This window comes from Lithobates pipiens, unplaced genomic scaffold (genome assembly GCF_037356315.1).
Source record: "Lithobates pipiens isolate NorthernLeopardFrog02 unplaced genomic scaffold, aLitPip1_a1.2 Scaffold_99, whole genome shotgun sequence".
Classification (NCBI taxonomy): domain Eukaryota; kingdom Metazoa; phylum Chordata; class Amphibia; order Anura; family Ranidae; genus Lithobates; species Lithobates pipiens.
The window spans coordinates 1,110,137-1,137,365 of NW_027507922.1; the positions used below are offsets into that span (position 1 = coordinate 1,110,137).

The window sequence follows — 27,229 nt, forward strand, 5'->3', positions numbered from 1 at the left end:
TGGTAGGGGTAGGGCAGGAGCAACAGACTTGAGCCAAAGTGGCAAATTGCAGAAGGTGCGTGCAATTACGTCAAAGGACGCACCAGACTTGGTTGAGTGGCTCACTCAGCCTTACTCTTCTGCACCCTCCTTATCCTCTCGATCTGCACCCTCTTCTTCACTCTCTGATATGTGCACCCCCAAAGACACTACAACCTACACCACCACCATATACCTTCCGCTTATGTCACAGGAATTATTTTCTGATCCATATCAAGACATTTCCGATGCGCAGCCACTCTTGGCATTGGATCAGGAAGAGGAGGTAGCAACAACCGCCGCTTAGCAGTCTGACGACAGTACCCAGATCAGCCCAAGGAGGAGGTTTGTCCCCGCTGTTGCTGCCTACTCCGAGATCTCTAATTATAGCAGTGGGGAAGGTGACGTCGATGATGACGTGTCTAGTGATGCCACGTGGGTGCCCACAAGAGAGGAAGAGGAGGGGAGTTCAGAGGGAGATATGGACCAGCAGATAGGGAGGATAAGCAGGAAGAACTTAGATTGCACAGGAGGGAAAAAGCAGAATGCGAATGTATCAGGAGCAAGGCATCAACCATGTACGGTCACATCTGACGCTCCCAGGACGCCGGCACATGGCTCCGCAGTGTGGGCTTTTTTTAACATGTCCGCTAATGACAATAGTGTTGCCATCTGCAATCTTTGCAGTCAACGCATAAGTCGCACTAAGCTCAACACTCACCTAGGGACGACCGCCTTAAGAAGGCACATGAGCTGCCATCACCGAGCCCAGTGGGAGCAACGGAACACACAAAGCCACACTCCAGGCTCTCACTGTCCAGCCTTGTCTTCTACTTCTCCTTCTCCTCTCTCCTCACAATTGTCCTCCACTCCACCTTCCATCACAGCAAGCTCACGTTTTCTGCAAAAAGGCAGGCTTCCATGGGCCAAATGTTCGAGCGTAAAAAAATGATAAAACCGGATAACCCTCTTGCCCAACGGTTGACGGCTGGCTTGTTAGAACTCATAGTCCGCCAACTACTGCCATATAAACTGGTGGACTCGGAGGCCTTACGAAAACTTGTGGCCATTGAAACACCACAATGGAAGGTCCCAGGAAGGAAGTATTTCTCACAGAAGGGCATCCCAGAGCTATATGGCCATGTTCAGCGGCAAGTGAATGTATCTCTGGCACACTAGGTCGGTGCCAAGATACATCTGACCACAGACACGTGGTCTAGAAAACACGGGCAGGGAAGGTATATCACTTTTACTGCCCACTGGGTGAACCTTCTGACGGCCATCAAGCATGTAACCCGTGTAGATTTGGTTTTACCGCCACGGATTGCATGCAGGCCTGGCTCTTCTTCTCCTCCTCCTCCTCCTACTCCTTTTCTGCTGCTAGCGTCTCTTCTGCTGCGCTGCCCAAGCTCCCCAGAAGATATTCGACATGCCAGGTGAGATGTAGCCATGCCGTGCTGCGTCTGTTGTGCCTGAAAGCCAAGAGCCAGACTGGCCCGGCACTCCTTTCAGCTTTGCGTTCACAGGCAGATCAGTGGCTAACACCGCTCAATTTGACAGTTGGTAAAGTGGTGTGTGACAACGGTGCCAATCTGCTTAGCGCATTGAAACAGGGCAAAATTACGCACGTGCCATGCATGGCACACGTCTTAAACTTGGTCGTGCAGCGATTCGTTGTCAAATACCCTGGGGTCCAGGACATCTTGCGGCAGGCAAGGAAAATCTTGGCCCATTTCAGAAGATCTTACTGACATTCAGCGGCGACCCAATCTGCCGGTCAGACGTCTTATTTGCGATTGATCGACGCAATGGAACTCAACCTTCTATATGCTTGATAGGCTGCTCCAGCAGAAACGTGCAGTTAACGTCTACCTGTATGAACTCTGCGGCAGAACAGGTTCTGGGGAGCTGGGTTTTTTTCCACTGTGCCAGTGGCTGCTCATGCGCGACGCATGCAGACTTATGCGGCCATTTGATGAGATCACCAAACTGGTCAGTCGCAGCCATGGCGCCATCAGTGACATGGTACCTTATGCCTTCTTTTAGGAGCGTGCATTGCGTCGTGTCATTGATCAAGCCGTGGAGGAGCAGGAGCGGGAAGATGAGGAAGTCGCAATGCTGGATGAATTCCCAGGGGGGGGGGCTACTCTATCTGAGACAAGTCAACAACAGGAGTCTGAAGAGGAGTCAGAGGAGGATGGTGCCGGGGCGGATGAGGAGGAGCAAGAAGGGCATGCTTTAAACCTTTCTGGGATCCCTGTTGTTGTGCGTGGATGGGGATAGGAGAACGAGGAGGACGACATTATCCTGGATGATGAGCAGGAGCCAGGCCACCACACCACTTCCAGTTTAGTGCAAATGGGGGCCTTCATGCTCCAGTGTTTTAACAGGGACCCCCGTATAAAAAGCATAAGGGTCAAGAACCAGTACTGGGTGGCAACGTACTTAGACCCCCGGTACAAACACAATGTGGCGGAAATGTTACCACCGTCACAGAGGGCTGTCAGAATGGAGCACTTCCAGGCCTTGCTTCGAGAAATGCTGCATTCTGCTTTTGCGTGCGTTGGCAGAGGAGCAATTCCCACTCCCAGAGAAAGAGTTGTGGGTACCAATCCAACAGCGCCTGCAAGAAGAGGGCAGTTTGAAGATGTGTTGGTGACTTCTGAGATGAGGTCATTCTTTCAGCCGGCCCATCGACAGGTCTCATCCGGATCCAGCATCGGGGAACGCCTAGACCGACAGGTGTCTGACTACATCGGGTTAACGGCCGATGTGGATGCTCTGAGGAGTGATGAACCCCTGGACTACTGGGTGGGCAGGCTTGACCTCTGGCCAGAGCTTGCCCAATTTGCAATGGAACTGTTGGCTTGCCCCTCCTCCAGTGTCCTGTCCGAAAGGACGTTCAGCGCAGCAGGGGGGATCGTGACCGATAAGCGCACTCGCCTAGCTCACAACAGTGTTGACTTCCTCACATTTATGAAAATGAATGAGGCATGGATCTTGGAGGAATTCAACACATGTGACCAGTAGACCATGTACAGTGGTGTGAAAAAGTGTTTGCCCCCTTCCTCATTTCCTGTTCCTTTGCATGTTTGTCACACTTAAGTGTTTCGGAACATCAAACCAATTTAAACAATAGTCAAGGACAACACAAGTAAACACAAAATGCAATTTGTAAATGAAGGTGTTTATTATTAAAGGTGAAAAAAAATCCAAACCATCATGGCCCTGTGTGAAAAAGTGATTGCCCCCTAAACCTAATAACTGGTTGGGCCACCCTTAGCAGCAACAACTGCAACCAAGCGTTTGCGATAACGTGCAATGAGGCTTTTACAGCGTCCTGGAGGAATTTTGGCCCACTCATCTTTGCAGAATTGTCCTAATTCAGTTACATTAGAGGGTTTTCGAGCATGAACGGCCTTTTTAAGGTCATACCACAACATCTCAATAGGATTCAGGTCAGGACTTTGGCTAGGCCACTCCAAAGTCTTTATTTTGTTTTTCTTCAGCCATTCGGTGGTGGACTTGCTGGTGTGTTTAGGATCATTGTCCTGCTGCAGAACCCAAGTTCGTTTCAGCTTGAGTACACGAACAGATGGTCGGACATTCTCCTTCAGGATCTCTTGGTAGACAGCAGAATTCATAGTTCCTTTTATCACGGCAAGTCTTCCAGGTCCTGAAGCAGCAAAACAGCCCCAGACCATCACACTACCACCACCATATATTACTGTTGGTATAATGTTCTTTTTATGAAATGCAGTGTTCCTTCTACGCCAGATATACTTGGACACACACCTTCCAAAGAGTTCCACTTTTGTCTCATCGGTCCACAGAATGTTGTCCCAAAAGTCTTGGGGATCATCAAGATGTGTTGTGGAGAAATTGAGACGAGCTTTGATGTTCTTTTTGCTCAGCAGTGTTTTTCTCCTTGGAACTCTGCCATGCAGGCCATTTTTGCCCAGTCTTTTCCTGATGGTGGAGGCATGAACGCTGACCTTAACTGAGGCAAGTGAGGCCTGCAGTTCCTTGGACGTTGTTGTGGGGTCTTTTGTGACCTCTTAGATGAGTCGTCGCTGCGCTCTTGGGGTAATTTTGGGCAGCCGGCCACTCCTGGGAAGGTTCACCACTGTTCCATGTCTTCGCCATTTGTGGATAATGGCTCTCACTGTGGTTCGCTGGATTCCCAAAGCTTTGGAAATGGCTTTATAACCCTTTCCAGACTGATAGATCTCAATTACTTTCTTTCTCAATTGTTCCTGAATTTCTTTGGGTCTCGGCATGATGTGTAGCTTTTAAGGATCTTCTGGTGGACCTTACTGTGTCAAGCAGCTCCTATTTAAGTGATGCCTTGATTGTGAACAGGTGTGGCAATAATCAGGCCTGGGTGTGGCTAGAGAAATTGAACTCAGGTGTGGACAACCACAGTTATAGTATGTTTTAACAAGGGGGGCAATCACTTTTTCACACAGGGCCATGATGGTTTGGATTTTTTTCACCTTTAAAAATAAACACCTTTATTTACAAATTGCATTTTGTGTTTACTTGTGTTGTCCTTGACTATTGTTTAAATTGGTTTGATGTTCCGAAACACTTAAGTGTGACAAACATGCAAAGGAACAGGAAATGAGGAAGGGGGCAAACACTTTTTCACACCACTGTATATCTCTATAAACGATTTATTTAATCGAGCACACAGACCCTTTTTCTACATTTGGCTCACTTCCTTGTACAAAAAAAGCACACCGTACTAATGTATATGCTCGTACCCTCCTGTTTGTAGATGTTGAGCGGTGTCATATTTTTGGGGCCCAGCAGTGAATTTCTGGTATCAGTGCTGGTGTCAGTGCTCTATATCTCGGTGCTGGTGTCAGTGCTCTATATCTCGGTGCTGGTGTCAGTGCTCTATATCACGGTGCTGGTGTCAGTGCTCTATATCACGGTGCTGGTGTCAGTGTTCTATATCACGGTGCTGGTGTCAGTGCTCTATATCACGGTGCTGGTGTCAGTGCTCTCTATCTTGGTGCTCGTGTCAGTGCTCTATATCACAGTGCTGGTCTCAGTGCTTTCTATCACGGTGCTGGTGTCAGTGCTCTCTATCACGGTGCTGGCGTGGTGTCAGTGCACTCTATCACAGTGCTGGTGTCAGTACTCTATATCACGGTGCTGGTGTCAGTGCACTATATCACGGTGCTGGTGTCAGTGCTCTATATCACGGTGCTGGTGTCAGTGCTCTATATCACGGTGCTGGTGTCAGTGCACTCTATCTCAGTGCTGGTCTCAGTGCTCTCTATCACGGTGCTGGTGTGGTGTCAGTGCACTCTATCACGGTGCTGGTGTCAGTGCACTCTATCACGGTGCTGGTGTCGGTGCTCTATACCACGGTGCCGGTGTCAGTGCTCTATATCACGGTGCCGGTGTCAGTGCTCTATAACACGTTGCAGGTGTCAGTGCTCTATATCACGTTGCAGGTGTCAGTGCTCTATATCACGGTGCTGGTGTCAGTGCTCTATATATCACGGTGCTGGTGTCAGTGCTCTATATATCACGGTGCTGGTGTCAGTGCTCTATATGTCACGGTGCTGGTGTCAGTGCTCTATATATCACGATGCTGGTGTCGGTGCTCTATATCACGGTGCTGGTGTCAGTGCACTCTATCTTGGTGCTGGTCTCAGTACTCTCTATCACGGTGCTGGTGTCAGTGCTCTCTATCACGGTGGTGGTGTCAGTGCATTCTATCACGGTGCTGGTGTCAGTGCTCTATATCACAGTGCTGGTGTCAGTGCTTTATATCACAGTGCTGGTGTCAGTGCTCTATATCACAGTGCTGGTGTCAGTGCTTTATATCACAGTGCTGGTGTCAGTGCTCTATATCACGGTGCTGGTGTCAGTGCACTCTATCTTAGTGCTGTCTATCACGGTGTTGGTGTGGTGTCAGTGCACTCTATCACGTTGCTGGTGTCAGTGCTCTATATCACGTTGCTGGTGTCAGTGCTCTATATCTTGGTGCTGGTGTCAGTGCACTCTATCACGGTGCTGGTCTCAGTACTCTCTATCATGGTGCTGGTGTCAGTGCTCTCTATCACGGTGCTGGTGTGGTGTCTGTGCACTCTATCACAGTGCTGTTGTCAGTGCTCTATATCACGGTGCTGTTGTCAGTGCTCTATATCACGGTGCTGGTGTCAATGCTCTATATCACGTTGCTGGTGTCAGTGCTCTATATCACTGTGCTTGTGTCAGTGCTCTATATCAGGGTGCTGGTGTCAGTGCTCTATATCACAGTGCTGGTGTCAGTGTTCTATATATCACGGTTCTGGTGTCAGTGCACTCTATCACGGTTCTGGTGTCAGTGCACTCTATCACGGTGCTGGTGTCAGTGCTCTATATCACGGTGCTGGTGTCAGTGCTCTATATGACGGTGCTGGTGTCAGTGCTCTATATCACAGTGCTGGTGTCAGTGCTCTATATCACGGTGCTTGTGTCAGTGCACTCTATCACGGTGATGGTGTCAGTGCACTCTATTTCAGTGCTGGTGTGAGTGCTCTATATCACTGTGCTGGTGATCATCTCCTGCACCCTCGTCATAGCCTACCTTGACCTTTCCTCTCCTCCATTGCCTTCATGCACTCCTGAGTCCTGAATTGTCAAAATTTCACGTATAAAAAAAGAATGCTTGTAGTTGTCGATCCCAGATTCACTTCATACATGTGTTATGTCAGTGGCCATGTGGTGGGACTATGTGTGCACAGCTAGTAATTATTTTGTGGCTGAAAATATGACCTGTAGGTTTTTAAAGTTTGCCTGACATTGAAGTCAATGGGGCCCGCCCTGAACTTTGCGGTTCGCGAACTTTCGGCCGTGCTCGCGGTTCACGTTACGTCCCGTCGGAAGTTCGTCCATCTCTATTGCTGACATATGCATTTGTAATTACCTTTCATGTGACAGTGCTTGGGCCTGGATGTAGGTCACTCTGGTATTGAGCACTGTATTGTGGGAGGTTGTTGGTGGGGGGGGGGGGTGTGTATGTACAAATCTGTTTATACCTGGAAGGTCAGATTTTAAAGAACTTCTTAGGCAGATCAGCCTGGGTAGTGCTTGCAAGGTAGGAGAAAGCATCTTATGTCTTGTGCACACACACAGTGGCTGTTAGTTTGCCTACATTAAACAGATTTACTTTAATGTAAAATTATAATGGCTTTATGTCAATTTTATTTTATGCTTTTAAAATGATATTTTATACACTACCTGTATTTTACCAATTTATACAATAATTGGTTTACAAGTAAATATTTAACAAAAAGACAGCACAGTAATTAACTTGTCATTTAACCATTTAAGCCCCGGACCAATTTGCAGCCAAAGGACCAAGCCCTTTTTGCGATTAGGCACTGCGTCGCTTTAAATGACAATTGCGCGGTGATGCGACGTGGTTCCCAAACAAAATTGGTGTCCTTTTTTTAAAATATTTTTTACTTTTTGCTGTAATAAATATCCCCAAAAAAGATATAAAAATAATTTTTTCCCTCAGTTTAGGCCGATACGTATTCTTCTACATATTTTTGGTAAAAAAAAAACGCAATTAGCGATTATTGATTGGTTTGTGCAAAAGTTATAGCATTTACAAAATAGGGGATAGTTTTATAGCATTTTTATTAATTTTTTTTTTTTTTACTAGTAATGGCGGTAATCAGCGATTTTTATTGTGACTGCAACATTATGGCGGACACATTTTTGGAACTATTGTCATTTATACAGCAATCAGTGCTATTTAAATGCACTGATACCTGTATAAATGACACTGTCAGTGAAGGAGTTAACCACTAGGGGGCAGTGTAGTTATGTATGACGTTATGTGGTTTTTTTTATTGTAGGGGGGTGTGGCCTGGCATGTGACATCACTGATCGTCCTTCCCTATAAAAGGGAACAGACGATCGGTGAAAGCCACACAAGGAAGCACGGGGAGAGGTTTGTTTACACAGACCTCTCCTTGTTCTTCAGCTCTGTGACCTGATTGCGGGACACCAGAGATGATCGGGTCTGCTGGTCCCGTGGCCACGGAGCTCAGGACCGGGTTGGTATTTAAAAAGCAACATACAGGCCCAGCCCAGCCGTGCCATTCTGCCCACTTATATCGTCGTGAGGCGGTCCTTAAGTGGTTAAACCTAAACAGACAATTATGTTAACAGATGAATCACTGCTGTGACTCTTTCCCAAGTGTTTGTAAATTTAAACTTGCGCTATTAAAGTGGAAGTAAACCCATCGATTTAAAAAAAAAAAGGCATGCTGGGAATGCTAACTGCACATTGGCTGTTCTCTCAGCCAAACTATCCAACCATCCAATGGCTGGTGTCATAACGAATCACATGTGCAGCACCATAGCAGTTGAAGATTAAACAGAGGCAAAGATGGCAGCTTCCTTGGCTGAAAACGATAGGGGAGTTTACTTCCACTTTAAGCCCCATAAACAACAGACTTCTACCAGCGGGGATTAGGGTGAAGCTGAAAAATAACTGAAAAAAAAAGCCTAAAGCACCATCCACTTGTGCCAAGGAGTATATCAAATATTTATATGCTCCATTTTATATTTAATTGACAAAAAAAAATGTTTGTTTATTTTTTGTTCAGTTAATATTATATATAGAAAGAAATTTGTACAAAACCATTGCACATCTCATTTAATACTGTGAATGCTTTTTTTTTTTATAGAAGTCAGAATACTTTTTGATGCAGTAGCAGGGAGATGTATTTTTAAGAAGACAAGCAATAAGATTGAGCAAATACATTTCTTTGACCTCAGTGGTGTTTTCTTTTTTCCAGGTCATACTGTGAGACGCTTTGTTTACGGCCAAGAATAGGATAATAATACTTTACGCATTCAATGCTGCACTGGATTGGAAGTTTGCTTGGACCAATGGTGAAAGATTGGACTTTAAAAAAAAAAAAAAAAGAAATTCTAGCAACTGCCCTGTCTATCCTAATCATTCCAGGCTCAGCCACAATGTCTATTTCTGGCTTTTGTTTTGACACAGGAACTGATGTTCTTTAGGGCCGGTTCACACTGCAGGCGCGGCGAGGCGTCTCCGACTTGCCTCGCCGCGACCTGCGGCGACCTCAGCGGCGACTTGCAGAGGACTTCTGTATAGAAGTCAATGCAAGTCGCCCCCGAAGTCGCTCAGAAGTAGTACAGGAACCTTTTTTCTGAGTCGGAGCGACTCGAGTCGCTCCTCTCAGAACGGTTCCATTGTACAGAATGGGGGCGACTTGCGGGAGCGAGGCGAGGCGAGTCGTGTCGCCTCGCATCGCCCGCTGTGTGAACCGGCCCTTACTGTCAGCTGAAACATGTATATAAAAAGGAGCTAATTTGTAAAAGGATAGTTTTTTTTTTTTTTAGTTTAGTCGGATATTTTAATTTACTTCTGCCATTCCTGTTGTGGCACCAGCCATTCTGTTCATTGGAACCATGTTCAGCTTGTATGTTTGCTACCAGTGGGCAACCCCATTGAAACTGATAGGTGGAGTGGTTGAGGGGCATGTAACATGTAAACTGGAGTGAACCTGAGCAATTTTCAATATAATTTTAACTTGTTTTTAATATTTCTACTGCCAATATAAAAACAAATGGCAGCTCTATATACTGTTTATTTATCATGCCTTTATACTCATGATTTTTTGAAACATTAAAAAATGCCAGTTTCACATGTTTTTAGTTCTAGTGCAATAAGTTTTACATTTTGAAGGTTTTAAGTGTTTTTATTTTATTTGCACATTTCACTAATTGCAAAAAACACAGTATGTGACTTGATGTGGAGTTACCGTTTAAGGAATGACTTAGACATTTTGTAGATAGGCAACTCCTATCCTCATATTGATTAGTGGTTCCAAATGAATAACAACTACTGCAGTAGAGAACAGACACACAAGATAAACTCAGCATCTTTCCAAATAACTTCTGTTTTATTATGATGCAATTGAAGGTTTTTATACACATGATTACGTAGGTATCACATTAATATTACAATTGTACGTTTATGGTAACAAGGGACATTACATGGGCAGGCTAATTCTAATCAGGGCTCAAAAGAATGCAAACATGTACTGAAAACATTACAAGCAACACATAAAAAATAGAGTACAATTATATACAGAACTTACAAATTTCCATTACAGTCTCCTCTCTTTTGATCAATATTTTGATCACTAACCATACCTGCTATCACCTTTAACCTAGAACCTCCACACACTTAGGTGGAGGTAGTCCTGGCCAAAGAGACAAAAACTCCATTGTGGAGAAAATAATACCTGAGCAGCTTTTTTTCATTACAAAATGACTTTTCGTTGTGAAAAACAAATGATTGACAAGACATATTTGCAGAGTAGTGACTGTACACTCCTGTGGCCAGAATGACCTTCTAGCTTAATTGTTGGTATGCTAACTTATCAGCACATGTAAACACAGACAATTCTACATAAACTGGAAGAGGTACAAAACACAAATTTGACTTCAATATGGCTTAATTACTTTTCAAATATATATATCCCTTACAATTAAAGTAATTGAATCATAAAAGTACTCTAGACTGTGATCGCAAGAGGAAACAAATCAAACACAGAGATTTCTTTAATTTAGTAATTTTTGCAGTGTCTGGTGTGGATCCAGGTGACTTTTCCTTCAAGTTTTGCAAAACTGTACATGAAATAGATGCTGTATTGAGTCTCCAAACATTCCCCTATATATACAGTAAATGTCTCTTAACAATCCACAAATCACCTGGCTTTAGTTTTAGATCCTTCCAAACTTTTAGGATCTGGAATTGGGGAGAAAACACATAAATGAGTTTGTCAAAAACCTTAAAAGATCAGCATCATTCTCTGTAAGAGCCAAATGGGGGACTTCAGCTGCTAACACACTCCCAAACCTAAATCCCATAGGGAGAGAGTCCAACATCCCCTTAGGGGCTTGAAAAAAATTATGAGATTTTATTGAGAAAACATTCAGGCAAAAGTTTCTTACTCTATTTTGTCCGCTACATTGTAGACAGTAGGGAGTGTAAAAATAAAACTTCTAGTAAGAAGAAAAATTATTTCCCCTGTTACTCTCTGTAGATTCCGTACTCTGTGCTTACAAACTACTTCTGATAACACTTTTTACTGTGGCCTTTGCAGTAGCATTTGCTACTGGACATTCAGAAAACATGTCCATACATACAAAATGCATACTCATAAGATCCTGACTTGGGTATTTGGATATATTTTTTTATAATCTCTGGAAGGGATGTTCAGCTTTTGTTAACACCTTTGGCAACAGATAAAACAAGAAGTGGTATGTTATAAAAACAACTGTGGTGAACCCTGGCTCTAGCACATGCTCATTTACTAAGGCAGCCATAACTCCTTGTGACTGATGACACGGTCCATGTGTCAAGCTGGAGGGAAAAGAGTGTCTGGCAGACATAAATGATCACCTTTTCCAAAGTCTTGTTTCGGAAGAAGTTGCCCCCTGTGAACCACTTGTTCTTCTCGTTCTGGGGTCCTTGAAGTTGAATTATTAATCCCAGCTATACTGGGCCCGAACTAGAGTGGAATCTGTGAGTTTCACAGACCCAGCAAGTGTCTGGGGCTGTAAATGCAGCATCCTTAGTCGCCTGGTCTGCTTTCATGTATGAGTTTTAATGTTAGTATGGCTACATCAGCAAGATCCTGGAAGTCTGAAAACAACCGATCAAATTAACTAAGCATGCTTCATTAGATTACCTGCCAAAGTAAAACAAACTTCTGGCCCTTGGAAACAAAATCTTTCTATATCTTGACTATCTATGTAAATATATACTCTTTTTATATCTCACAAGCTTTGCTAAAACATGGAGCTCTGCTTCTTGAGCTGGGGGAAAAGGATCCAATGACTCTAAATACAGAGTATCCTTCTGGGTGATAAACTGCATAGTCAGTATAAAACCAGGAATAATGCTACAAAAAAATAAATATCTGGGTCTTCAGGGAGTGTGTCCTGCACTGGGCTCATAGCAGCTGATTTCTACGTCATCAATTTAACACGTGGTTTTTCTTTGTCTCCAGTAGGGATGAGCTTGGTGTTCGAGTCTAACACATGGTTGACTCGAACACTGGCTGTTCGCCCGTTCGGCGAAGCCAGAATTCTGTGGGCCGTTCGCGCCAAATTCGCGCGGTGCTCACGGCACACAATGCACTGCGCCATCGCAGTGCATTGCTGGCTCATGATTGGCCAAGCATGCACTGTGACCCCAGCATGCTTGGCCAATCAGAGCGCCGGCAGTGAGGAGAGCCATAATTGGCCACAGGCAGTGGGTGTTGTGTGCCTCCAGCGCAGTATACACCTGTATCTACGTGTATTGTTGTTCTCTAATAGAGCCATCTGCAGGAGTTAGTGGGTGTTGTGTGCTTCCAGCACAGTATACACCTGTATCTACCTTTATTGCTGTTCTCTAATAGAGCCATCTGCAGGATTTAGTGGGTGTTGTGTGCTTCCAGTGCAGTATACACCTGTATCTACCTTTATTGCTGTTCTTTAATAGAGCCATCTGCAGGAATTAGTGGATGTTGTGTGCTTCCAGCGCAGTATACACCTGTATCTACCTTTATTGCTGTTCTCTAATAGAGCCATCTGCAGGGATTAGTGGGTGTTGTGTGCCTCCAGCAGAGCACAGTATACACCTGTATCTACCCTTTAATTGCTGGTGTTCTATAATAAAGGCATCTGTAGGAATGAGTTGGTGTTGTGTGCCTCCAGCGCAGTATAAACCTGTATCTACCCTTTATCGCTGTTCTCTAATAGAGCCATCTGCAGGAATTAGTGGGTGTTGTGTGCCTCCAGCACAGTATACACCTGTATTTACCCTTTAATTGCTGGTGTTCTATAATACAGACATCTGCAGGAATTAGTGGGTGTTGTGTGCCTCCAGCACAGCACAATATACACCTGTAGCTACCCTTTATTGCTGGTGTTCTGTAATACAGCCATCTGCAGGAGTTAGTTGGTGTTGTGTGCCTCCAGCGCAGTATCCACCTGTATCCACCTTTTAATACTCCTCTCTAATAGAGCCATCTGCAGAAGTTAGTGGATGTTGTATGCCTGCAGCACAGCACAGTATACACCTGTATCTACCCTTTTTTGCTGGTGTTCTATAATAAAGGAATCTGCAGGAGTTAGTGGGTGTTGTGTGCCTCCAGCACAGGACAGTATACACCTGTATCTACCCTTTAATTTTTTTTTTTTATTCGTTTATTGAGTTTTAGTGCAAGTTGTACAGAGTAAAAATACATTCTGAAAACACAACAATTTGGCTCGGTCATATACTTCAATTCAATGTACAAGCAGAAAAATATATAGACGCCTATACAATGTACACAAGCACTAATCTGCATGGACATACCGTGCCATCCTTAGCAAGAGAGCTAGCAACCAGGGGGTCTCCAGTATCCTAGTGACACCCCCCAGAGAGTAGCATTATAGATCAGCTGTTTCATAGCTATTCGGTCCATGCAGGACCGTACCAGCACCGCGGGCCCACATGACCATGGCCCGGTGGGCCAAGAAAGAGGAGAAAGATACAGAGAAGCGGAAGAGGAAAGGGGAAGAGAGAGAGAGAGAGACAAAAAAGGGGGGGAGGGGGGAGGGAGAGAGATAGGAGTGGGCATCAGAAGGGACCCCACAGGGGGACTCCAGTTCCATCCATGGAAGATGGCCAAGGGCCCGCGTCCAACTTCTTAGATTAACGCACCAACATAGGCATCAGGCGGGCGCCAGGTCGGCCACAGATGCAACCTCGCGCAGGTATGTCTGAGTGCCAGTGAAGTACCTCCAGGGTCTCCACTTCTTACAGAACTTTTCCTCAGTATTGTAAAGGGTTAGCGGTCAGTTCCTCCATCCGGAGAACATAATTAACTTTAGAATACCATAAGGTCTTCGTAGGGGGTTGGGGTTGCCTCCACATCTCCGGTATGCATACGCGCGTCGTGTTCAGTAGTTGCATCGTCAGAGTCTGTTTATACTTCCGGACGGGCCGGTCTGTCAAATGAAGAAGGCATGCGGCAGGGTTACCACGAAGATCCACCGAGGTAAGCTGCTGAATAGTCTTCACCACATCCCTCCAGAATGTGTCCAGCATAGGACACGTCCAGAAGATGTGGATCATGGACCCCGTCGCAGACTGACAACGCCAACACTTGTCCGAAATTGAGTCGTTCATCTTATGTAGGAGATAAGGAACCCTATACCAACGGGATACTATTTTGTAGCCAGATTCTTGGAAATAGTTCGCAAGTGAGGCCTTGTGTGTCAGTGCTAAGATCTTCCCTACCTGTTGGGGGGTAAAGCGTAGTCCCAGGTCCCTTTCCCACTGACGAATGAACGCTGGGGGGGGCCTAACGTCCATTGAGCACAGTATACACCTGTATCTACCCTTTATTGCTGGTGTTCTCTAATAAAGCCATCTGCAGGAGTTAGTTGGTGTTGTGTGCCTCCAGTGCAGTATACACCTGTATCTACCCTCTATTGCTGTTCTCAAATAGAGCCATCTGCAGGAGTTAGTGGGTGTTGTGTGCCTCCAGCACAGCACAGTATACACCGGTATCTACTCTTTATTGCTGGTGTTCTATCATACAGGCATTTGCAGGAGTTAGTGGGTGTTGTGTGCCTCCAGCACAAATTACACTACCCAATTGCTGGTTTTCCCATCTCGCTGCAGGCCATTACCATGTCTGGAAGGCCAACAAGGAGAGGCAGACAGGCATGAGCCAATAAAAGAGGGCTAACAGGCTCTGTGTCTAGAGACAACAGTGCTGGTCATGGACGCGGCAGCTGGACGTGTTGAGCCGCATCATGCCGAAGACTTGGTAGAGTGGATGATCAAGCCCTCTTCATCCTCCTCATCCTCTCTCACCCAGGCTCAGGGTACTAGCAAAGCAGCTGCCAACGCATCCTCTTCCCTCGTCTCTATGTCATCATCAGTCACTCCTTCCCTAGACCCACCATGTCCTCCTGAGGAGTCCCCCGAACTGTTTGAGGAAAGTGTTGGGTACATGCTCCAGGAGGATGCCCAGTGTTTTGTAGGCTCTGATGATGATACTGAGCTAGAGGAAGGCAGTAGCGTGAGCGCAGAGAGAGGGTATGCTCAAGAAGGACAGCAATCTGGCAGTCATGTTCCACAAGCTGCAGCATACTGCCAGGTTTGCTCCAGTGATGAAGAGGGAGGGGATGATGAGATCACTGACTCCACGTGGGTGCCTGGTAGGAGAGAGGAGGAGGAGGCACATCTCCAACGAGGCAGGATACCCTCCAGGGGCCAGCTTAGGGGCAGCACACCGACTGAATCACACCGCAGAGCTGCCTCTACGCGTTATTCTAAAAGTTCTTTGGTGTGGGCCTTTTTTGAGACCAGTGCATCAGATAGCACCGCTGCTATTTGCAACATATGTCTCAAGCGTATCTTGCATGGCCAAAATATCAGCTGCTTGCACCACATATTTGACCAGACATATGTTGACCTGCCATGCAGCTCATTGGCAAGCGTACCTTAAAGACCCACACCAAAGAACAAAGCGGACCTCTCCTTGCTCCTCATCAGATGGGATCTCCAACCCCACTAGACCTTCAGTCCTCTTTGAAACCTGCACTGAGAGGAATGAAGGTGTAGAATTAGGTGTGTCACAGCCAAGTGTTTGCGGCCACTCTGCTAGCAGTACACCCACGTCCAATTGTAGCGGGCAAATTTCCCTGCCCCAGCTGCTGGACCGTAGAAAGAAGTTCACTCCCAGCCATCCACATGCCCAGTGGTTGAATACTAGCTTGGCTAAATTTCTAGCACTTCAACTGCTGCCTTTTCAGTTGGTAAACTCTCCCCCCTTCCGTGAGTTTGTGCAATGTACGGTTCCTCAGTGGCAGGTCCCCTTTTCTCACGGAAGGCGATTCCGGCTCTCTACCGACATGTGGAAGGCGATGTCCTTGCCTCGCTGGACAGGGTGGTCAGCGGTAAGGTGCATATTACCGCTGACTCATGGTCCAGCAGGCATGGACAGGGACATTACCTGTCTTGCACGGCCCATTGGGTCACTCTTCTGGCAGCTGGGAAGGATACAGGACAAGGTGCAGTTGTGTTGGAGGTTGTTCCGCCACCACGCCTCCAAAATACTACTACTGGTTGTGACACACCTCTCTCCTTCACCCCCTCCTCTTCTTCTTCCTCCACGGCCTCTTCCAGTGCTCTGTCCTCGGAAACCAGCGGTGCTCCATAGGCGTTCAAGGGGCTATAAAAATACACAGGCAAAACGATGCCGTGCTTGCGCTGGTTTGTTTGGGGTACAGGAGCCACACTGGGGCAGATATTTTGTCAGCTCTGCAGGGGAAGGCCGAGAGGTGGTTGACACCATGCCAGCTTAGGCCAGGAATGGTGGTTTGCGACAATGGCACCAACCTCCTCTCCACCCTCCGACAGGGAGAACTGACCCATGTGCCCTGTGTGGCTCACGTCCTTAACCTGGTGGTGCAGCGGTTCTTGGGCAGGTGCCCGGGCTTACAGGATGTCCTGAAGCAGGCCAAGAAAGTATGTTTGCATTTCCGCCTATCATTTAATGGCAGTGCTCGGCTGGCTGAGCTCCAAAAGGAGTTGAACCTGCCCAAGAACCACCTTATATGTGACATGCCCACCAGGTGGAACTCAACATTGGCCATTCTGCAGCAGCTGCACATGCAGCAGAGTGCCATCAATGAGTACCCGTGCGACAACAGCACCAGGACAGGGTCAGGGGAGCTCAGTTTTTTCTCACCACGGCAGTGGGGCATGATCAGGGATGCATGCACTGTCCTGTCACCGTTTGAGGAGGCCACAAGGATGTTAAGCAGTGACAGGGCATTCATCAGTGACACTGTACCTCTTGTCCACCTGCTGGAGCATACGCTGTGTGGAATAATGAACAGGGCACTCGAGGCAGAGCAGAGGCAGGAAGCAGAGCCCCTTTATCCAGTGTTCCTGCTGTCCTATCCATCACACAGGAAGAGGAGGAGGATTATTGTGTCAGCATGGAGGTGGAGCCTGGCACTCAGCATCAGCAGTCTTGTAGGGAGGATTTACAGTCCCAAGAAACCCGTGGACTTGTACGTGGCTGGGAGGAGGTGGCTGTGGATCATGTTGTCCTTAGTGACCCAGAAAACTCCAGACCGTCTCAGAATGTCTCAGCTAACCTACGCTGCATGGCCTCCCTCATCCTGCAAAGCCTGCGGAAGGATCCTCGTATTCTTCGGATCAAGGAGAGGGACCATTACTGGCTGGCCACTCTCCTTGAACCACGGTACAAGGGTAAGGTTGCTGACCTTTTCTTGCTGTCGCAGAGGGAGCAGAGGATGACACATCTCCGGGAGGCCTTGCAGAAAGGTCTGTGCAAAGCGTTTCCAGAGACTGGGAGGTTACAAACTCCTGGTCCTGGACAACATGTTGCTGAGGCTTCGGTCAGTCACAGGAGGAGCGGTGGAGAAGGTGGCCGTCTGACCGATGCGTTCAGACAATTTTTTAGTCCGCAGCCCCAAGGTATGATCGTTTACAGCAACCATCGCCAGCGCCTGATTTACATGGTGCAGGAATACCTAGGGGCAAGGTCAGACTTGGACACCTTTCCCACCGAAAATCCTCTGGCTTACTGGATCTTGAGGAAGGATCACTGGCCAGAGCTTGCACAGTATGCAATTGAGCTACTGGCCTGTTCTGCATCCAGCGTTCTTTCGGAATGCACCTTCAGTGCTACTGGAGGCTTTGTAAATGATCACAGGGTGTGTCTGTCCACCGACTCGGTTGATTGACTGACCTTCATAAAGATGAATCAGTCTTGGATCACCACCAGCTACCAAGCACCTGAAGCTGATGTAACTGAATAATTTTTTTTGAAATATCACATCCCTTCAAGACTGCCTATGCTGATGCTGAGTGACTGTCCTGTTATGTTGACTGTCTATCCTCTTCCTCCTCCGCTGATATCTTGGAAGAACATTTTTGGTTCTGGGTGATGGCACCAGCCCAATTATTGAGCCCCTGTTTTTTTTTTTTTTTATAAATTCTTTATTTTTCCATCTTTTCTTTCTGTAGATTGCACATTACATTTCGTTATATACCTACAGTTTCTTTAACCGCTACATCTTATAACATTTCAATCTATATCTCAATTTCACATCATCCTCCCCCATCCCTCACCCTTCCCTCCCAGAAAAAAAAAAAAAAAAAAAAAAGCCTTCATAATAGTCCACCCCCTCGCCTCCCCCCCCCCCCCCCCCCCCCCCACGATTCGCCAGCTCTACCATATTTCAAATGTTCTACATCGTACTTTCTCTATATTTTAGATATGGAGCCCAAATCTTCTGATATTTCCCATCTTGATCTCTCATTGTCATTGTCAAATTTTCCATTTGTTGGATTTCTGCAATTCTCTGAAACCACTGTGCACTAGCTGGAGGGTTGCTCTTTTTCCACAGCGCCGGAATACATGCCCTTGCTGCTATCAATAGGTGTCTCAGCAAAGAATTTTTAAATCTTCTATTGCCATTGGAATATCCAGCAACAAAAAAGTTGCCGGTTTATCTCCCAGGTCAACTCCTGTTATCATTACAATAGTATCAACTACCATCTCCCAGAACACTTTTATTTTTGGACATTCCCAAAAAATAAGTAATAATGTTCCCTCCGCTCCCAAACATCTCCAACATGTCTCTGATATCTGGGGATAAATTTGATGTAACACTTTTGGTGTTCTATACCACCTAGTAAGGATCTTATATCCCCCTTCTTGATATCTGCTTGCCATCGAGGCCTTTTGATTAAACAGCAACATCTTATCCTTTTGTTCTGGGGAAAACGTAGTCCCTAAGGCCGCGTACACACGCGGGGACTGTTCGCCCAACTTTGTCCGTCAAACAGTTTCGGCAAACAGTCCGCTCAAAATTAGCATGGACGGACATGGCCACACACGACGGACGAACAGTTTGCTGAAACCGTGCGCGATGACGTGAACGGCACGTACGACGGGACGAAAAATACGACGTCCTATACACTGCATTATAACTTTCGGCGTGTAAATCCTTTCTGAGCATGCGCGGAACTTAGTTTGACGAACAAGCCTACACACGAGGGGACTGTTCGCTGAAACAAGGTTTCAGCGGACAGTTTTTCGGAATTTCCGAAAAACCTTGTTCAGCGGACTGTTCGCTGAAACTGTCCGCTGAAAGCCCACACACGAGCGGACTGTTTGCCGAAACACTGTTCAGCGGACAAAGTTGGGCGAACAGTCCCCGCGTGTGTACGCGGCCTAAGTCTCTTTCCCAAGCCTGTAGAAAGGGCAATTCTTGTGGAGTCTCCTGTTCTATTAACATACTATAAAAATAAGACATCAAATGTCTCAATTCGTCTCCTTTCAAACAAATCTCCTCAAACTTAGTCAATGCCCTTATTTCTACATATATTTTTGATTTAGATCTAATAAAGGCTTCTAATTGCCTCATTCTGAAGAGATCTAACTCTAGTGTCATTTCTTTTTCAATATCTTTTTTTGTCATTAACCGATTACCTACCGAGAAATGACAAATTCTGCTCCTGCCTCCGTCTCTTATTGTTTTGAATTTTGGATCCGTTATTCCCGGTAAAAATGCCGGGGTACCCAAAATGGGAAGGAGCGGACTGGGAATTCTTGAAATAGATGTTTTTCTAAATACTCTTTTCGTTATCCGTAATGTCTCCCCTATTGTTGGATGTTTTCTCACTCCTGTTGAAATTTCTGTATCTGGGATCCACACTAATCCTTCCAATGGGATCTCTATCGCTGCTTGTTCTGTCTGTATCCATGGTTTTTCGTTTTTAAGCCTGCACCATTCCACTACTCTAACTAAATGTGAAGCTTCCTGATATTTTATTGGGTCTAGGAGTCCTATCCCTCTTTTTCCTTTGGGGAGTACTAAGATATCTCGACGTACTCTTGCTGGTTTCCCAGCCCAGATGAACTTCATAAATCTTGATCTAAGATCCTTAAAAAAGCTTAGAGGGATCTTAATCGGTATGGTTTGTATTATGTATAAAAGTCTTGGCATCACATTCATCTTAATAATATTGGTTCTCCCAAACCACGTAAAGATCTCTTTGTCCCATTTTTGAAGATCACTTTTAATCTGTTTTACCAATGGAATATAGTTAAGGTCAAACAATTCATTTAGATTTTTTGACATTTTGGTTCCTAAATAACTTATGTATGAATTCGTCCATCTAAAATCAAATTGTGTGGATATCGCTTGTAACTGAGACGAATCTATTTCTACCCCCATAGCTTCTGATTTTCCATAATTTATTCTGAAGTTAGATATTTTCCCATATTCGCGTAACTCCATTAGTAAAGATGGGAGAGATGTAATTGGGGACGTTATAAAAAAGATCAAATCATCTGCATAAGCTGCCAACTTCTGATCTTCATTTTTTATTTTTACCCCCTTGATGTTCACATTGGCACGTATTTTCCTTAAAAAAGGTTCTATTGTCAAAATGAATATCAGGGGTGAGAGGGGACATCCCTGGCGTGTTCCATTTAAGATGGAAAATGGCTCTGATAATCTATCATTCACTTTCACCCTAGCACTTGGTTTTGAATATAGGTTAAGGATCCATCTCAGCATCCCCTCCCCCAGGCCTATATGCTGTAATACCGCTTTTAAAAATATCCAATCTACCCGATCAAACGCTTTTTCTGCATCCGCAGATACTTTCACCGTTGACTTATGCAGTTTTTGTACCAGGAAGATTGTGTTCACCACTCGTTGTGTATTTTCTCTTCCTTCTCTCCCTGGGACAAACCCTACTTGATCTGGGTGTATTAATTCCGGTATCACATTTATCAATCTCATGGCTAATATCTTTGTGAACAGTTTAAGGTCCACATTCAACAACGAAATAGGTCGGTAGCTGGGACACTGAGAGGGATCCTTTCCTTCTTTTGGTATTACTGTTATATGCGCGAGTAACGTTTCTGTTGGAATTTGCTTCCCCCCCCCCCCCCGTATTGAGTTATATGCTTCCATAAATCTCGGAGCCAATTTCTCCGCAAACATTCTGTAATATGACAGAGTGAATCCATCTGGACCTGGTGATTTGCCTAATTTCAATATTTTTAATGCTTTTACAAATTCTTCTAGAGTGATTGGTACGTCCATTTCTCTGGCCATTTCCTCCTTTCAATGTATTCTCTAGCTATTTTCCCCTTTTTTAACTCCTCTGCCAAAGTAGGTTTCTTTTCCAGCTGATATAGCCTCTCATAATATTCTTTAAATACCTGAGCAATTTTCTGCGATGTATTAACCATTTCATCTCTCTGTGTCTTAATTTGTGTAATTGAGTTCCTAGTTGTACTTTCTCTTAGGGCATTTGCCAGCAATCTCCCTGGTTTATTCCTAAATTCATAAAATCTCCACTTCCCTCGAGTTAACTTTGCTTTCACTTTTTCTATTAGTTGGAGATTTAATTTTTCACGCAAGCCATCTAATTTCTGTTCTACCGCTTGTGCTTGTGATTTTTTATGTACTATTTCTAGTTCTCCAATCTCTTTAAGCAAATTCTCGATTGTTTCATTCAATCTGCGTTTTCTATGTGCTCCCAAGGAGATAAATATTCCTCTCATAACACATTTGTGTGTTTCCCATATACAAAAAGGTGTTGTTTCTCCTATTTTATTTGTTGCGAAAAAATCATCCAGTTCTTGTTCTAATTTTTCCTTATATTCATTATCTTTCAATAATGTTTAATTTAACTTCCATTGCCATTCCCTTGGTTCCGCCTCCCCTAACTCTATCACACAGCTCGTCGGGGCATGATCTGATAATGTAAATAGGCCAATTGAGGCTTCCACCAGGGAGGTCATCACATTCTGGGAGATTAAAATGTAATCAATTCTAGAGTAAGATTTATATTTTGCCGAAAAAAATGTGTAATCTCTGCTCTGTGTGTGAACAGCCCTCCAGCTATCAATCAGCTGCAATTCTTGCATCAATCTCTTTACTTTCCTTAATTTGACATAAGATAGATGAGATGAACCTTTTGATGTATCCTTTATTGGGTCCAACGCCATATTTAGGTCGCCTCCTAGCACTAGTATTCCCTCTTTATGTTGTTGTATAATCTGTGAATATATTTCTAGAGAGGTTACTTTTCTTCATTCGGCAAATATAGATTTACCAATGTCACTACCCTTCACTATCAAGAGGCGACCTTCCTCATCAATATGTACCCCTTGTTCCTTCCATGGTATCTGTCTTGTTATTAAAATAGACACCCTGCAGGATTTCGAGTTCTGTGAGGTGCTATGATATACCCAGGGGAAATAGTGATTTTTACTCCATGGAATCCTATCCTTTTTAAAATGAGTTTCCTGCAAGAAAACTATTTGAGACTTTAGTCTCTTCAACTCCATTATTAATCGAGTACGTTTCTCTGGGGTATTTAATCCCTTAACATTGTATGATGTAAAATTTATTTTAGTAATTTTTATTGCCGGTCAACTCCAAAAAATTATAATAAAAAAGGGGGGGAGGGGGGGAAGAAGCGGAGGGAAAAAGGACGAGAAAAAAAAAACACCCAACCCCCGCCCCAACACAACCCCTTATTTCAAGCAAATGAGACACAGATACTATATCCGGATCTGTCCTCAACACACAAAAAAAAAGAAAAAAAAAACCCAAACGCCTCCGACTTTTCCTCCACCTGGAGGAGAGGCGTTTAATATGGGGGTGTTAGTGAGCAAAAAAGGAGTCAGTGAACCGTGCCCACAACAGCGCTCTCTACACATCCAATAATTTTTTTTCTACCACCTTCATCTTATTCTTATTAACATAGACATATTATCATAATCTTTACTTAATTCTTAACATTTTCGCATATTATTTTTTTTCCCCCTTTTCTTTCACATCTTTACTTCCTCCCTTCCCTTCCTCTCTCCCTTCTCTCCCTCCTCCCCCTCATCGTTCCCCATTCCTGCTGCTACCCCCCTTTTTCTTTAAATAGATTACAAAACCTTTCCCTCCCCCCCCTCCCCCCACCATCAACGAGACAGGGGGATAGGAGGGGAAGAAGAGCAAGAAAAAAATAAATAAATAAATAAATAAATAAAAATAAAAAAATTTATAAAAAAAAAAAGAAACCACATATGTATATAGTTTCCTCTCCCCCTCCCCTCACCCATCCCCTCCCTCCCACTCTCCAAAACCATATGTACCATCCCATCATTAAAAAAAAAGAAAAAGAGAAAAAAAAAAAAAGAAAAAAAAAAAGGTTATAGCTATCCCTGCACAGACGGAGAGGTGCATAAGAGGAGGACAGCCGGATCAAAACGAAAGTGAAAGGTCAGTTTTGTATCCACTTTCATATAATTGTCCTGCCTCATCTCAAAAAATGTCAGAGATAGACCGGCAGATATATCAGGCGCCAGTAATAGGTGCAGATTTAAAAGAGATGGGAGAAGGAGAGCAGGGGCTTAGACAGTTGATTCAAGCCTTACCTACAAAGGAGGATATACAAGCATTAATGTGCAACCTGCTGGGTCCATTAAAGGAGGAAGTGAGTGAGGTACGTAAGAAAATAGAGGCAATAGACTATAAATTGCATAAATGTGAATTATCCCAAAATAAAGTAGAAAGGAACTAGAGAAAAAATGTGAAGAGCATTCTTGGAGAATGACTACTCTGCAGTTACATTTTGAGGAATCTGAGAACAGAAGCAGAAGGAATAATCTGCGGATAAAAGGTATTACAGAAACAGTGACAGCTACAGAGCTAAGTGGAGTACTATTGAGTATTTTTAATGAACTGTTGGGTAATCCCCCTGATACACAGATCGAACTTGATCGTGTGCATAGGATTCCGGTGTTTCAGAAAAATGCCCCGAAAGCTCCCAGAGACGTTCTCTGCAGAGTACATTTCTATAAAACTAAAGAGGAGATAATAAGAGCTGCATGGAGAAAGAGCCCAGTGGAGTTTGATAAACAAGAGATACAAATTTATTCAGATCTTTGTCGACAGACGAGAGACAGACGTCGACTGTTAAAGCCATTACTAGATCACCTGTTATTTAAGGGGGCAACATATCGATGAGGATACCCAATTTCGTTGATAATTAAAAAAGAAGGACTTATTTTTTCTCTATACGACCATAAGCAGTTACCCGACCTGTTCCAATTTTTAGGTCAGAAATGATTGAGGTACCTAACTGGAAAGATCCCCTGATAACAGGAGAGGAGAAAGATTTCCCGAATAAAAGGAAGAACAGAATGGTAGAAAGGAGGGAACAATCAGAGGGGCCAAGCTGTGAATCACCAAAGTGAAGCTGAAGCAGAAGAAAAGATAGACCCAACATTAAGAGGTAAAGGACCTCCTCCCCCGATTAATTTTTTTTTTCTGGGATTCCCCCCCTTTTTTTTTTATTTCTGCAGAGCATATAGGGCAGGCCCCTACTTTCAAACATCCAACTTACAAATGTCTCCTACTTGCAAACGGAAGGAGACAACAGGAAGCGAGAGGAAAAAAGACGGCAAAACAAATTATACAGAGGTGATAACCCTTCCCTATGTTTTCCTAAAAGCTTAAAAATAGATTTTTTGACTGGAGCTACACTTTAAAAATGTGCCAGTTCAAAATTACAAACCGATTCTACTTAACACAACAAACCTACACAGTCCCTGTCTTGTTTGCACCGCCTGTATACTCCTGTTCTGAGTATGTAGGGCCTGGGGGCCCCATACCTTTCCTTTTTTTAATATGGGTACGGGGTTCCCCTTAATATCCATACAAGACCCAAAGGGGCAGGTAATGGGTGGGGGGCTACCTATGCCATTTTTCTCAATGATTTTCATCCGTATTGCCAGAACCAGATATTACCAAAAAAAACCCCAAAAAAAGCAGTTTTAAATGACTTTTTTTCCATTAAATGTTATTTTGTGCAGGGACTGTTCTAAACACAGGAAACACGTGGCACGTCACAGGCATACTATAGACACCCCCCAGGCACGATATTTAAAGGAATATTTCACTTTTTTTCACTTTAATCATCATTAAAATCGGTGCTCCAGAAAAAACTGTCGTTTTTAAAAACATTTTAGGCATTGACCCATGTCCCCTGGGGCAGGAGCCAGGTCCCCAAACCTTTTTTAGGACAATATCTTGCATATTAGCCATTAAAATTAGCACTTTTGCCGTTTGCCCTATCAGCTATTCTCCACTCAAACCCAAAAAAGTTACCTATACATCTTAAATCGAATCTACTTATCAGAGACACGATAGTAGCCTGGAGGGAAACCTGGAGACTGCTAGGGTTGCCTTCTAATATCTCCCGCCATTTGCCTATCCAAGCTAATCCCATGTTCTTCCCATCTACAATGCATGGAGTGTTTACCTGTTGGTCGGCGAAAGGTCTCACTAAGGTACAGGACATTTACCTACACAGCTCGGGTAAGCCTAAACCTTTTCAGGTGCTGGCTAGGGAATTTTCTCTATCAGCGACCCATTTCTTCTATTACCACCAATTACTCAGCTACCTGAAGAACTGCTATGGGCCTACTACGGACCCCTTCCAAAAATCTTTTATAGATACGATACTGCACAGTGGGGACTACTCTATTTCGAGCATTTATACCTATCTGATCTCCCACCAATCTGCCAAATACCATCTTCAACCATTTCAAAAGTGGGCGGACATATTTGACAACGTCGACCTTCCCGGGAAGATATTAGAGGACCACAAACGTGTCCGCCAAATCACCGTCTCTGAAACATGGAGGGAAACTCAATTCAAGATCTTGCACAGAGCGTATTATCCCTTCCGCATCAATCGTGCTGATCCCGAACAAGAACGTTGCACATGGTGCTCGACAACATGCCCCACGCTTCTACATCGCCTGTGGGAATGCCCACATGTTGCAAAATTCTGGGACTCAGTACTACAGTTTATCCACGATGTTGCTAACTTTGAGCTACCCAGAGACCGCCTACTATGTTTATTTGGATGCCCTCCACCTGTCCCAGCACCCCTTGGGGGTAACGCTGTCTGTGTTCCTCAATGGGTGCATCTATGCCTACTGGTGGCACGGAGAACTACTTTGACACAATGGATCAAAGATGCACCACCTATGTTGCAGGCTGTGAAAAGGGCCCTGATTACTCTCTTCTACCTTGAAAGGTTGGATACCATCCTGTTGAGCTTCAACTCCACCACACGCTTCTTCTCGAGATGGCACAAATTCATGGAGCATGTCTTCTCTCAGGAAGAAATACATACAAATATGCAACCATTTCGGTACACAGACTGGTATCTTAAAAGAGACCTTACAAACTCTTTGGGTGTCCTGAAAATACCCAACAGGACAACCATAGAGTGGCCCCCCTGAGTTGTGGTAACACCACATTGACTAGATTCTGATATAGCTTTAGCCATATGTGAGGTTAAACGTTGCTTCCACTCCTGAAAGCACTATTTGTTTGTTGGCATGTTAACATAATGCAGAGATATACTTATGCTTGATCTGTTGCTATTTGCTTTCTGTATATGACATGTACATGTTTGTGAACGAAAATCTTAATAAACATAAAAAAAAAAAAAAAATGAGCACTTTTTATTTTGAGCGTTCGAGTCCCATATACTTCAATGGGGTTCTAAATGTCGCATGAATTTTCGGTCCGTTCGAAAGTTCTGGTGCGAACCGAACCGGGGGTGTTCGGCTCATCCCTAGTCTCCAGCCTCCTCCAATAGAGGCAATAAGGTGGCTGGATTCAAATGTACACATATTTCATTGTTAGATTTGTACATAAAAAAAACAAATTCATATTTTGAACCTTTTATTAGACAAACATTTAGTTAGCTGTATATTTGCTGCGCTGAATGTGGGGCCATTAAAAATTTAATATTTGACCAAAATAATGTTTGTAACTTTGTCTAATAGCACCTTTGCATAAAGCTACAGCTCTGATATATCGGGATGAAGCCTTCATTACTGGGCCCAGCTTGCATAAATATATTACAATGGCTTGATTTCTATCATTCTGTTTGTGTAATGCCGCGTAGACACATATCAGACTATCCGGCGGACTTAGTCTGGTGGAGAAACCGCCGGACTGTCCGCCGGACTTTCCGAACGAGCTACCTGCCCACACACGGCACTTTTGCAGTGGACTTAGTCCA

At 44.5% G+C, this 27,229-nt stretch overlaps 1 protein-coding gene across 1 annotated transcript in view; it reads left to right on the plus strand.

Annotated features, from left to right (window-relative positions):
• LOC143973784 (transient receptor potential cation channel subfamily M member 5-like) overlaps positions 1-9,715 on the plus strand; it is a 235,194-nt gene extending 225,479 nt beyond the window's left edge. The window contains exon 8 of the mRNA XM_077474640.1: positions 8,835-9,715. The gene's annotated coding sequence lies outside the window, so the exon portion shown is untranslated. The remainder of the gene's footprint in view (positions 1-8,834) is intronic.
• Positions 9,716-27,229: the final 17,514 nt, after the last annotated feature.